This window comes from Portunus trituberculatus, chromosome 44 (genome assembly GCF_017591435.1).
Source record: "Portunus trituberculatus isolate SZX2019 chromosome 44, ASM1759143v1, whole genome shotgun sequence".
Taxonomy (NCBI): Eukaryota; Metazoa; Arthropoda; class Malacostraca; order Decapoda; family Portunidae; genus Portunus; species Portunus trituberculatus.
The window spans coordinates 9,373,341-9,386,368 of record NC_059298.1 but is presented as its reverse complement, the minus strand read 5'-3'; the positions used below and the strand labels follow the sequence as shown (position 1 = coordinate 9,386,368).

Here is a 13,028-nt window from a genome sequence, read left to right as displayed (position 1 = left end):
TATTTTTTCCTCTGCCTGCAAGTCTTTCTCATTCCAGCTTGCATGTCTCGCCGCAGTATCTACCATCCTCCCTCCATTCATTCATCGCCCTTTTCCTCCCTTCCCCTTTTTTTATAGTAAGAGTGCAGTGTACCCTAGAAACTCGCTCTCTTTTCCTCTATTTTTTCTTCTTTTTTCTTTCCTCTCTAAACTTGCTCCCTTCCCTTCGACTGACTGTGCTTCAACCCCTCTATTTTTTTCCTCCTCCTCCTGCTCCTCTTCCTCCTCCTCCTCCTCCTGATGTGGCGGCCTTCCTGACACGATAGTGAGCGATAGTGACAAAATGTTTCCTTCCTAACCCTCTCTGTCTGAACCTTGCCCTGTCCTCCCACCTTACATCCAGCCTCCTTCCACCCTCTCCGCCTTCCACAACCCCTTCTCCACTCCTGGTCATCCTCACACCCTCTCTCTATCTCCCAACTTCCCTCCTCCTCCTGCCGTAGCCTCGTCACTGGTGATGGATGGAGTGCGTTGGTGTCAGTGTGAGGGCAGTGAGGGCTTGAAAGTTGAGGGTTTTGGGTCAGACAATGGAAGGTTACGTGTTTTCATTGATTACTCTTGCTTGGTGTCACTTGGGTTTAAAAGAGGGACATTGTGTGGTATGTTCAAAATGTGTGTGTGTGTGTGTGTGTGTGTGTGTGTGTGTGTGTGTGTGTGTGTGTGTGTGTGTGTGTGTGTGTGTGTGTAATAATGAATAATAATAATAATAATAATAATAATAATAATAATAATAATAATAATAGTAATAATGATAATAATAACAATAACAATAATAGTTTTATTTAAACATAGGCAGTTCAAGAGCTTAAAAATATACATTTTAAAAGAAGGGAATATTACGAATAGAATTGAAATTGCAGACTTATAAGTGTGTGTGTGTGTGTGTGTGTGTGTGTGTGTGTGTGTGTGTGTGTGTGTGTGTGTGTGTGTGTTACTTGTCCATCCCGTTTGTCTTTTGTTTCCTTCTCTACTTTCCTCTCCTCGTAAACTTATCTCTCCATTCACTTGTCTCATCTTTCCCCTCCCTCGTGCTTCTTCCCTCCCTCCTTCCCTCCTTCCCTTCTCTCCCTCATCGTAATTACCGCGTCTCCCAGCTGTCATCCCCGCAAGGACCACCTCACCTGTGTTCTCCCGTCTCACCTGTCAAGTTACCTGTAATACCTGTCTCTCCCCTTCCCTCCTCCACACCACCACCACCACGGTCATTATTATTGCCGTAACAACAAAAATTACTTTCATACCTAAATCCCTCACCACCACCACCACCATCACAACCACCACCATCACCATTATGTTCTCCATCACCGCGCTTTCAGGTTAAATTATTGTTGGTATTGTGATAAATCCGTGGAAATCCTTGACAGTGGTGTTTTATTGGTGTCGGTGCGGTATAGTCGTAAAGAGAGTTATTTTTTTTATTCATTATTGTTGTTGTTGTTGTTATTATTATTATTATTATTATTATTATTATTATTATTATTATTATTATTATTATTATTTTATTCTTTAGTTTATTTTGTGCTGTGATATGCATCTCTCTCTCTCTCTCTCTCTCTCTCTCTCTCTCTCTCTCTCTCTCTCTCTCTCTCTCTTCTCTCTCTCTCTCTCTCTCTCTCTCTCTCTCTCTCTCTCTCTCTCTCTCCTCCCACACACACACACACACACACACACGTACGTTTAGTCCTTTCACTGCGATAAGGCACAATACACAACACCAAGAAAAATGTATGAAATATTTATATGCATGTGAGAGAGAGAGAGAGAGAGAGAGAGAGAGAGAGAGAGAGAGAGATAGATAGATAGATAGATAGATAGATTTTAATGTGTGTAATGCTTGGAGGCGCTATGAGATAATAAGAGTTATGATAGAATAGGTATTAACTGAAGAAAGACGCGACAGAAAACAAAGAAAGGGTTAAAAGGGAATTATACACATACATCAGTACTGTCACTCACTGGCCTGTTAGCTCAGTTGGTTAGAGCGCCGTGCTAATAACGCGGATGTCGAGGGTTCGATCCCCTTACGGGCCAAAGGTGGACTAAAGTTTTTTTTTTTTTTATTAATTTTTGTTATTTTTTCTGAACTTGAAATATGAAAAGTGTGACAGTATTGTAAAACGAATATATTTTACAAATGCAATTAATTTTGTAGTGATCACGGTTAGTTTAATTTTCTGAATTATCATAACATCTCATTTATTTCATCACTTTGTCGTCTCGTGTCTCTAGAACGTTGCAATATTTAAGTTTTGCCTCCCCTACGCCCCTCCCCTCGCCCTCTGTTCACCACATCACCGCCCAATGCCCCTCACTCTTCCTTCCCAGCACGGCTTCCCACCCTTCACACTGCCACCGCCCTGCCACCACGCCTCCCCGCCACTCCATCACCACGGCTTCTTCTCTCTCAGCACTATTACACTCCCCTCTTTTTCCTTGCTGTTTCTTTCATTTCTACCGTATTTCATCTTTTCTTTTTTATGTTCACTGTTTTTATTTATTCTTTACTTCTCTTCTTTCCAATTTTCTTTTTTTTTCTCTCCTTTCCCCTGTTTCTTTCGTTTCTACATTATTTAATCTTTTCTCTTTTTCCTTTCACCAGTTACCTCTGTTTACTGCTCACTATCCTCTGCGTTGTTTTTATTCATTTACTACTTCTCTTCTTTCCAATTTTCGTTTTTTGTACGTTTTTACTTCTCTATTTTTCTTCATCAGTTTTATCTTTTTTTTATTTTCTTTATTTCATTCTTTTCACTGTTTTCCTACATATCTTGAGTTCCATTTATACCATTTCTTGTCTTATTCTATCCTTTACTTTTCATATCTGTTTTTCTTTTCGTTTTTTTTTTTTTTTCCTTAACACGTATTTCCTCCTTTTTAACTTCCATATCCATCATTTACTTGTTCCCCCACTCACTCACTACCTTACTGTCATCACTCACCATCTCCATTTTTCTACTCTCTCTCTCTCTCTCTCTCTCTCTCTCTCTCTCTCTCTCTCTCTCTCTCTCTCTCTCTCTCTCTCTCTCTCTCTCTTTCCCATTCATATACTTTTACTTACATTTCCATGTCCCTTTCTCTCCCTCTTCCTCTGTCTCCCTTTCTCTCTCCCTTACTGGACACCTCCCGCTGCCTCAGATATCAAAGAAAACTTGTAAATGGGTTTCCAATGTGTATAAATTTCTTTTACGGCCTGAAAATATTGTCTTGGAGAACTCGTGATTTCTAACGCATGTATAATGCATAAAGTAAATTTTTCACGCGCTGTATATGACGTGTACCTCAATGTGTGTATATTGTTTCAAAGGTGCAGGAGATTCATGTCGCTGCAGCGTGTCCTTTTGATGTGTATAACGTTTGTTCTTTTTCTTTTCTTTCTTTATCTCTTTCTTTCGTTGACAAATAGTGGTCAAGTTTATTGTCGCATTTATTTTTCAGTCTCCTTTCTTTGTATGTTTGTTTTTCTTTCAGTGGTACCGTAAGTCAAGCCAGCGGGTGTACTTGTTGGAAGTTGAGTGCAAGTTTATAGTGTATGAATCCCTCGTCCCGTGTATTTCAGTATTCGGTATTGTGTGTATTGTAGCGAGGCTTATATACAGTAGGGTTTGCTTATTAGGTCAAGTGGAAGAAAGGCTCCAATGTAAAAGACGAATGAAAAGGAAGGGAAGGTTGTGTGGAAGAGACGGTCCGATGTAGAAGACGAAGAGAGAAGACTGAGTGTGTGAAAGCTACACTTCAATATAGAATTATTGCCTTGTTGTGGTTTTCATTACTGTCCGTTCTAAGAATGTAAGCTGAATTGCGAGGAAAACCTGGGAATGAGAGAGAGAGAGAGAGAGAGAGAGAGAGAGAGAGAGAGAGAGAGAGAGAGAGAGAGAGAGAGAGAGAGAGAGAGAGAGAGAGAGAGAGAGAGAGAGAGAGAGAGAGAGAGAGAGAGAGAGAGAGAATGTGGTGGGGATGGTATCGGAGCAAAGCAAGTAAAAAGCCAGGAATTACGTAATCATTGTTCCGACCGCCCACGACTCCCGCCTTTGTCTCCCGCCCGAAGCACAAGACAGCCGCGATAGCTACTCGGGAACGCCCTCCACCACACACGTACTACCTCCGCCCACTCCCACCCACTCACTCCCTCCCTCTCGCCCACTCCTCAAGGCCGCCCCGCTATACTAAGGTGCCCTATTCTGCTTTTTGTCACTTTTCTCCAAAACGTATTATATTATATTATTTTGTTCTTATTTTCTCCTATTTAACTTTACCTTGAGGGAAATGTTTTTGTCGTCAATTGTTGTTCTTATATTCTAGCAAGTGAGTGATGTGCGCCAAGAATGTGTGTGTGTGTGTGTGTGTGTGTGTGTGTGTGTGTGTGTGTGTGTGTGTTCAGTCAATATTCACGAACGGAAAATATGCAAATTATCCCCCGTAAAATGTGCGTGCTGTCCACTTCGATGCTTGCGGCGTGCGTTGGTGAGGTTCCGTTGCTCTGAAGTACTGTGAGAGTTTGCCGTCCTCGTCGCACTAGTCTTCTTACTCTTATTCCTTTCATTGACGTTGCTCTCCTCCTCCTCCTCCTCCTCCTCCTCCTCCTCCCTCACTATTTGCCGGCAGGTTGGTGTTGTCAGCAGGCCAGACATAACTCACCCTTAACTAACCTCCCACTCAAACCCTCGCTATTTATCAGTCTTTACGGCCTGCAGGTTCGGGGATAAACAGGGAGGCCCCTCATTTCTCAACAGTTTTTGCTTCACCTCGACATATATTTCATCGCAAATTCGTCCCAGTTCCTCGAGTAGCATTTGTTCGCGGTCTTCCCAGAAAGATTGGTGTTCCAGGCAGGCGCTGCGTCACTCCCTAGATTGCATTCACCAGTCTTTCATATACTTATACTATTCTTTATTTATTTCTCACGCTCCCACCATGAAGGGTAAATTAATAGTGTTAGAGTTGCTCTCAAACGTTGCAGTTCTCATACCGAGTTATAACTTAGTAATGTTAGTGCGTCTGAATGAAATATTGTCATGTATGATGAAAGGGAGTGTTGTTTTGATGTGTTTATATATTTTAGTTTTGTTTTAATCATGTATTTATTTGTCTTTTTTATTCCATTGCGGTGAATTTATGGTAGGTTTGTGGTCAGTGTTTATGGCCTTGTGTATTGACTCTGCCATCAGATGACGCCACGCTACTGTTCTATGTCGTGCGTCTTTCACCTTGAAGATAAAATGTATTGCCTTTACCTGCAGGCTGGAGGCGGCATGAAGTAGGTCGCTACGTTAACACACACACACACACACACACACACACACACACACACACACACACACACACACACACACACACACACACACACACACACACACACACACACTAACAGTTATTTTCGCTGGTCGTATACTCTCACCACAATACAGTTAACAAAACAAGTATGAACCACAATGAACAAATAATTCAAACATTCAGTCAAAATCACCAAACATCATGAAAATCACAAAAAAAATCGTCGTTAAGAGAAAAGTTTTAAACAATCTGAACGACTTTTTACGGATACCGTATCTCCCCTTCCTTCTCTTCTACCATTCCCTCTCCCCCTCTTCGGTCTCACTTCCTTCAGGCCCTGTTTGTCTTCCTCTATCCCCTTTCCTCCCTTCCTCCCTGCCATCCTGCTCGCCTCCATGACCTTTCGTTGAGCGGCGCCGTAAGGGAGGGGCGGTGGCGGTCGTGATAAGATCCATTGTATCTCCCCCGTGTTATAAAATGGTTATAAAGGGCACGGCGGAGGCGAGGCTGCCCTGCGCCACCTGACGGAAACAGCGGTCCACCTCATCAAGTATTGAACCACATCTATTGTGCACGGCGGTCCATGCACATGCACGGTTGCACATGCGCACACACGCGCGCACATATTCACACACACTCACTCACTCACTCACTCACTCACTCACTCACTCACTCACTCACTCACTCACACACACACACACACACACACACACACACACACACACACACACACACACACACACACACACACACACACACACACACACATTCACTCACTCACTCACTCACTCACTCACTCACTCACACTCATTCACTCACTCACACACACACACACACACACACACACACACACACACACACACACACACACACACACACACACACACACACACACACACACACACACACACACACACACACACACACACACACACACACACACACACACACACACACACACACACACACACACACACACACACACACACACACACACACACACACACACACACACACACACTCACACTCACACTCTCTCTCTCTCTCTCTCTCTCTCTCTCTCTCTCTCTCTCTCTCTCTCTCTCTCTCTCTCTCTCTCAACGCTCCATGATTTCCTGAGTTCTAGATTAACTTGGAAAGAAGTTTTGTCTCCTACTTTGCATTTTGTGCATATGAGAGAGAGAGAGAGAGAGAGAGAGAGAGAGAGAGAGAGAGAGAGAGAGAGAGAGACTACCACGTCAGCATGCTAGTGTACATCCTCAAATAATCAACTGGTGAGTCTGCCTGTGATGTCACAAGCTAAAATATGAAATGGAAAAAATCTAATCATAGCGCAACACGAAACATTAAAAATTAACAGCTTTATAATGAACAGCAATATCAGTCTTGAATAACAGAATAGGAGCACTAAAAACCTCTCTAGCAAATTATTTAGCATCCCTGCCACCAAGCTGACTACAAAAAGAAAAAAAAGTTGTTTACTGTTTTACGAGGCAGGAGTCCGCCGGGTCGACGCTCCATCTGGTACACTCGTCCGGGCGGTGAAATGTTCTGTGCATTACATCAGCGTTAGCGAGGCAGCCGTTCCCACTGTTTACAAGAGACTCATTGTTAAGGATGTGCTACTTGCCCTGAATAACGGCCGCCGCTGGTATCGTGATTCTCTTGGGGACAAAACATGGCTGGTGCAGTCCGGCTCTTCCGCCAGACACTCTTCTCTCTTTCCACCACTGCATGCGAGACCCTTACTCCGAGTGACAGTCAGCGGCGGTAAAGGCTTGGATTTAATGCTCCACTCGCGATGACGTGAATATCATTAAATTGCCATCTATAATTTCCACGCGGCTCACATGCTGATAATTATTTAGCAGGGGATAATAAAGGTTAATGATGGAGTAATGTTTATGACAGACACGAATGACTACACTGTATTAATGCGATAAGGGAACACTTAGACTGTGACTCTTAGGGCATGTTGTGTTATGATTGTTAGGAGACGAGATGGCGCCTCCTGCAAGATTTTTTTTTTTACTACATTATAGATAGTATGAAATTAAGTGGCATTTGAATATGAAATTAAGTGGCATTCGAATATGACATGTAGTAACGGTAAATGTGAACATATGAATAAATGCAAATACGTTATTTTAATTAGGTTTTGTGGAGTGTTGTATTAGTTAACTATGAGCGTGACGCAACAGTGCACTCCGCTATCATATGTTTGCGTTGACATGAAGGTGAAAGTAATGAATGGTTGTTATATATTACTTCATTGAACATATCCTATACCAAGGAAATATGACCAGCACTTAAGAGTTCAGATTGTAAGTGAATATTTTATTGAGCACATTCGTACCATAAGAATATTAAAGTGGATATAGATTATTACTTTATTGAGCGTACTCGAACTGCAGTAAGGAAGTATTCTATTGCCACGCATTCCCTAAGCTCGTTGTATAATCTCTGAGTGTGGGGCGTCTCCTCCCTGTCACCCTGTCAAGTGCCCTTCTTCCTAGACTCAATCTGTCTGCACGCACTTGTCATTCCTCATGTCGCTGTTATCACTATCATCAAGCCCTTGTTCCACTTCTCTACTTTGATAATCTGTTTTACTCTCTTAACTACTCCACCTTAGTCATCCACTTCATTTGCATACTCTTCCACAAGATTCCTACTCGTACATTTCCCTTCTCTGCTTGACTCCCGCTTTACTCTTCCACTCAGTTCCTCCGCTATACTGCTCGACCTTACTTTTCTCTCCACTCTTCCACTCTGGTTCTCTTCTACTCTTAGTTTTCTTAATTCCTTTCTAGCACTATTACGTTCACCGGTTAAATGGGTAAGATTGGCATCGGGGAGCCGGTGAACAATAACAAAAAAAAAAAAAAAACACTGCAGTTTCAACTGGTGAGGATATGCAAAGGGGCACTTAAGAAGCTATTTAATAACCCAATAACAAAACACACATGAAACTGACATACACAGATATAACACAAATAAATATAACAAAGAACCCAACTCAACAATACCTAACAATAATACTAATCCTATATGGAGGCAATGTGGAAAAACGGGACGAGGGAAGTGATACTTATGAGGTGTCGCAGTGGTGAAGTGCTGGGTGATGTGGATCCCACGGTATTCCAAGAGGCGTTGTGTTCACTGGTTGAGGCCTTGACCTCGACTGCCTTCCAAAAATCAGGGTGTCGCAGTGGTGAAGTGCTGGGTGATGTGGATCCCACGGTATTCCAAGAGGCGTTATGTTCACTGGTTGAGGCCTTGACCTCGACTGCCTTCCAAAAATCAGGGAGCTTGCTTAACACTTCCGCTTGAGTCGAATGGGGCCGCGCGAATCCTATTTCGGGACAGGAGCGGAACTTCATGAGACGGTGACGTGGAGGGGAGGTGGAGAGGTGGCGAACGAGGTAGCAAGCGGAGGAGGTGATGGTAGTGGAGTATGTTACGGGCGGGCCGTAACATTTCCTCCCCCCTAAGACCTCCGTAATGGGCTCATGAAGGAGGTGAGACGGGAGATCTTGATAAGGCGTCGGCGATGATGTTGTCCACCCCCTTGATATGGTGGACTTCCAAGTTGAAGGGTTGAGTTAACAAGGCCCACCTAAGTATGCGTTGGTTTCGGTTCTTCATGGCGTGAAGGAAGGCCAAAGGGTTGTGATCGGTGAAGACCTTCGTAGTTTGAGGACCAGGATGAAGGTAGCACTCAAAACGTTGGAGCGCCAGGACGAGTGCCAGAGCCTCCTTCTCGATGGTGGAGTAGTTGAGTTGGTGTTTCTTCAGCTTGGCGGAGTGATAGGCGATGGGATGGAGGATGCCGCTTGTGGGGTCCGCTTGTAGGAGGACAGCACCCACTCCAACTCCACTCGCGTCCACTTGTAGATGGAAGGGGCGGGAGTGATCTGGCGTCCAGACCACTGGCTCCGAGGAGAGGAACGCCTTAAGATGTTGGAAGGCTTGGTCACAGGTCGGGGTCCAGTGGAAGGGGACGGAAGTGCTGATAAGATCCGTCAGGGGCGGCCAGGGTGGAGAAATTCCTACAGAACCGTCTGTAGAAACCGGCCATCCCCAAGAACCTTGAGAGCTGTCCTGGTGGTAGGGACAGGGAAGCCAAGGATGGCCTCCACGTTAGCTCTCTTGGGGCGTACCTTGCCGTTCCCCACCACATGTCCCAGGTAGACCACCGTAGACATGTCCCAGGTTGGTAAGCCCGGCTTCCTGCAACCGACCCATCAGCCTCCGAAGACGGGTCAGATGTGTCACCCAGTCGTCCGAAGTCACCACCAGGTCGTCCAGATATGCAGATGTTCCCTCCAAGTCCTGGGTGATGTAATTTATAGCCCTCTGGAAGGTGGCGGGAGCATTAGACAAGCCGAAGGGCATCACTGTGTATTGGTATAGTCCGAAGGGGGTGATGAAGGCGGATATTATTCGGGCCTCGTCCGAGAGGAGAATCTGGTAGTAACCCTTAAGTAAGTCTATGGTGGTTACAAATTTGGCTACTCCTATGCTATCTATAAGGTCCTCTATCAAGGGCAATGGGTAGGAGTCTGGCACCGTCACTTTATTTAATTTCCTGTAGTCGGTGCAAAATCGACTACTACCATCTGGCTTAGATGTTAACAGGCAGGGAGAAGCCCAGGGGGATATACTAGGTTCTGCAAGGTGATGACAGAGCAGATAGTCTACCTCTTTTTCATCAAGTCTCTTTTAATGGGTGAAATGCGATAGGCTGGTTGTCTTATAGGCTTGATGTCATTAGATATTAATGTTATGTCATGTTGGATAGTAGTACAAAGTCCTGGAAGGTCACCTGTGATTTCTGAAAAGTCTAGCAATAACTTTTTAAGATCAGACTGTTGTGAAGGTGTTAAGGAAAGAAAAACCTCATCAAGGTTGGACATGATTTGGCTGTTTGAGGGGCGTCCTTTAGGTGACGAGAAGAGGAATTCGATGTCGGACTCTTCCTCGGGGGGCACAGGACCAGACTCCTTCCCTACCAGACATACAGGTACAGTGCGAGACAAGTCGTCCTCTGGTTCTCTGGAGTGGTAAGGTTTCATTAGATTAATATGAACTAGTTGGGAATCCTTACGACGGTCAGGAGTGTGGACCACATAGTTTAATGGACTTAGTTTTTGAGCCACAACATAAGGTCCCATGAACTTACTGTGAAGAGCATTGCCTGGAGTGGGGAGAAAAGTAAAACCTTGTCTCCTGGTTTGAAACTTCTCATGACAGATTTGGGAAGAGAATTCTGTTGCATTTTAGTTTGAGATTTGAGGAAGTTTGATTTAGCAAAAGATCTGACTTCACTGATTTTATTCTTAAGGTTACTGATGTAGTCAGACACACTGGGGCTTGAAGGAGTATTTTGAGTAAACCATTGATCCTTTAATATTTTGAGAGGCCCCCTGATCTGTCTACCATAGAGTAATTCAAAAGGGAGTAACCTAAACAATCTTGAGGAGATTCTCTTAAAGCGAAGAGAAGGAAAGAGATACTTTCATCCCAGTCTCCTTGATGCTCCAAGCAATACTTCTTCATCATGGATTTTAATGTTTGGTGAAACCGCTCCAGACAGCCTTGGGATTGGGGGTGGTAAGCCGAGGAGGTAACATGGTCGATGTTTAGCTCATTCACTACCTGTTGGAAAAAATTGCTAGTGAAATTGCTACCCTTGTCTGACTGAATTTGTTTTGGAATTCCTATCGAGGTGAAAAAATGTATTAGACGTTTTACAATGGTCTTTGATGTGATGTGTTTAAGAGGGAATGCTTCAGGGTACCTGGTAGTGGGATCCATAAGGGTTAAATACTGATTCCCTCGTTTGGTTTTGGCTAAGGGCCCTACGCAGTCTAGAACGATCTTTTTGAAGGGCTCCGTCTGAACTGGAATAGACGTCAGAGGAGCTGGCACAAGGCGTTCCTTAGGCTTACCCACAATTTCTAACTCTTTCTCCTGCCTTTTAAGTTTTAACTGAAATTCTTTTTTCTGCCTGTAGTTGCATTTGTTTTTCCTGTAGTTCTCTCTTTTCTTTCTGCCTGTAGTTCCATCTCTCTTTTTCTGCTTGTAGTTGCATTTGTTTTTCTTGCATCCGGTATTCTAGTCTAAGCTTCTCAATTTCCCACTCACTTATCCTACTCTCATCGTGTTTTTTATGTTAGCACCTTTAAGTTGTTCCAGAGAAGGGTCAGCACAAAAATCTTCAACGTTAAACCGAGCGGAAGCCATATTGAATAGGTGATACAGATGTTTGATGTTAAGCAAACATCAAAAAAAGTGATAAGTGAATTACTTGTGATAAGTGAATTACTTAAGTGAGGAACTTGGCAGAGGGATAATAAAGGCAGCCTTTGAAATTACCTATTATGCTTAAGTAAACACTATGAGTACAATCAGTAATGGGGGTAAACTAGAGAATTACGGCATTAAAAGGGATCCGGAGTACTCTAGTTGAGACTTTAGAGGATGAGGAGTGAACTGTACTGGGACTTGTTATTGATAAGGAGGCGGATTAGTCTGAGGGACTAGTTAAAAGGGCCAATTATAACTAGCGAGAAAAATGATCCGTGAAGTGAGGGTTTGCATGAACATATGATCCCAACACTTGGATAACACTTATTACACACCTGCTTATGTGCAAAAAATAGAGATAAGTGCTATCGGTGAACACGCCTTTCTACCTGGTTTCCTGCTTTACCACTGCTATGTGATACCAATGAAAGTCACGAAGCACTTTTAACCCAAAGAGAGCCACTTGATCGCAAAAAAGTAAATTTAAACCACACGCAGAGTAAGTCACAGAAAAAAAAAGTCACAACACCTCAGAAACAAAAAAAAAAAAAAAAAAAAAATGTAATCACAGAAAAAAAAGTCACTGGAAAAATGGAACACTGAACAAGGGTTATAAGGATCCTGTCACGGTCGCCAGTTGTTACGTTCACCGGTTAAATGGGTAAGATTGGCATCGGGGAGCCGGTGAACAATAAAAAAAAAAACACTGCAGGTTCAACTGGTGAGGATATGCAAAGGGGCACTTAAGAAGCTATTTAATAACCCAATAACAAAACACATGAAACTGACATACACAGATAAATATAACAGATAAATATAACAAATAAATATAACCCTAAAGACCCCAACTTAACAATACCTAACAATAATACTAATCCTATATGGAGGCAATGTGGAAAAACCTGCCGAGAGGAAATGATACTTATGAGGTGTCGCAGTGGTGAAGTGTTGGGTGATGTGGATCCCACGGTATTCCAAGAGGCGTTGTGTTCACTGGTTGAGACCTTGACCTCGACTGCCTTCCAAAAGTCATGGAGCTCGCTTAACACTTCCGCTTGAGTCGAATGGGGCCGCGCGAATCCTACTTCGGGATAGGAGCGGGGGTTCATGAGACGGTGACGTGGAGGGGAGGTGGAGAGGTGGCGAACGAGGTAGCAAGCGGAGGAGGTGATGGTAGTGGAGTGCGTTACGGGCGGCCCGTAAAATAGTCCACTTCTCCCTTCCATTTAATTACATTATTATTATTATTATTATTATTATTATTATTATGGTTAGTTTTAATGTATTAGAAACACCGGTTCACTTCATTCCACTCATGCCGGGGCAGAAAAGGCCACGTCACGTGTCTTACTCTTACCTCCACCTTTCACCTCGAGACATGAACCCGGAAAAGATAAAATTATAAT

General features: G+C 43.5%; 1 non-coding gene across 1 annotated transcript; it reads left to right on the top strand.

The window, feature by feature from the left end:
• Window positions 1-1,996: 1,996 nt before the first annotated feature.
• On the top strand, window positions 1,997-2,070 carry Trnai-aau. The gene has a single exon. It is a non-coding gene; the product is annotated as a tRNA-Ile (tRNA).
• Window positions 2,071-13,028: the final 10,958 nt, after the last annotated feature.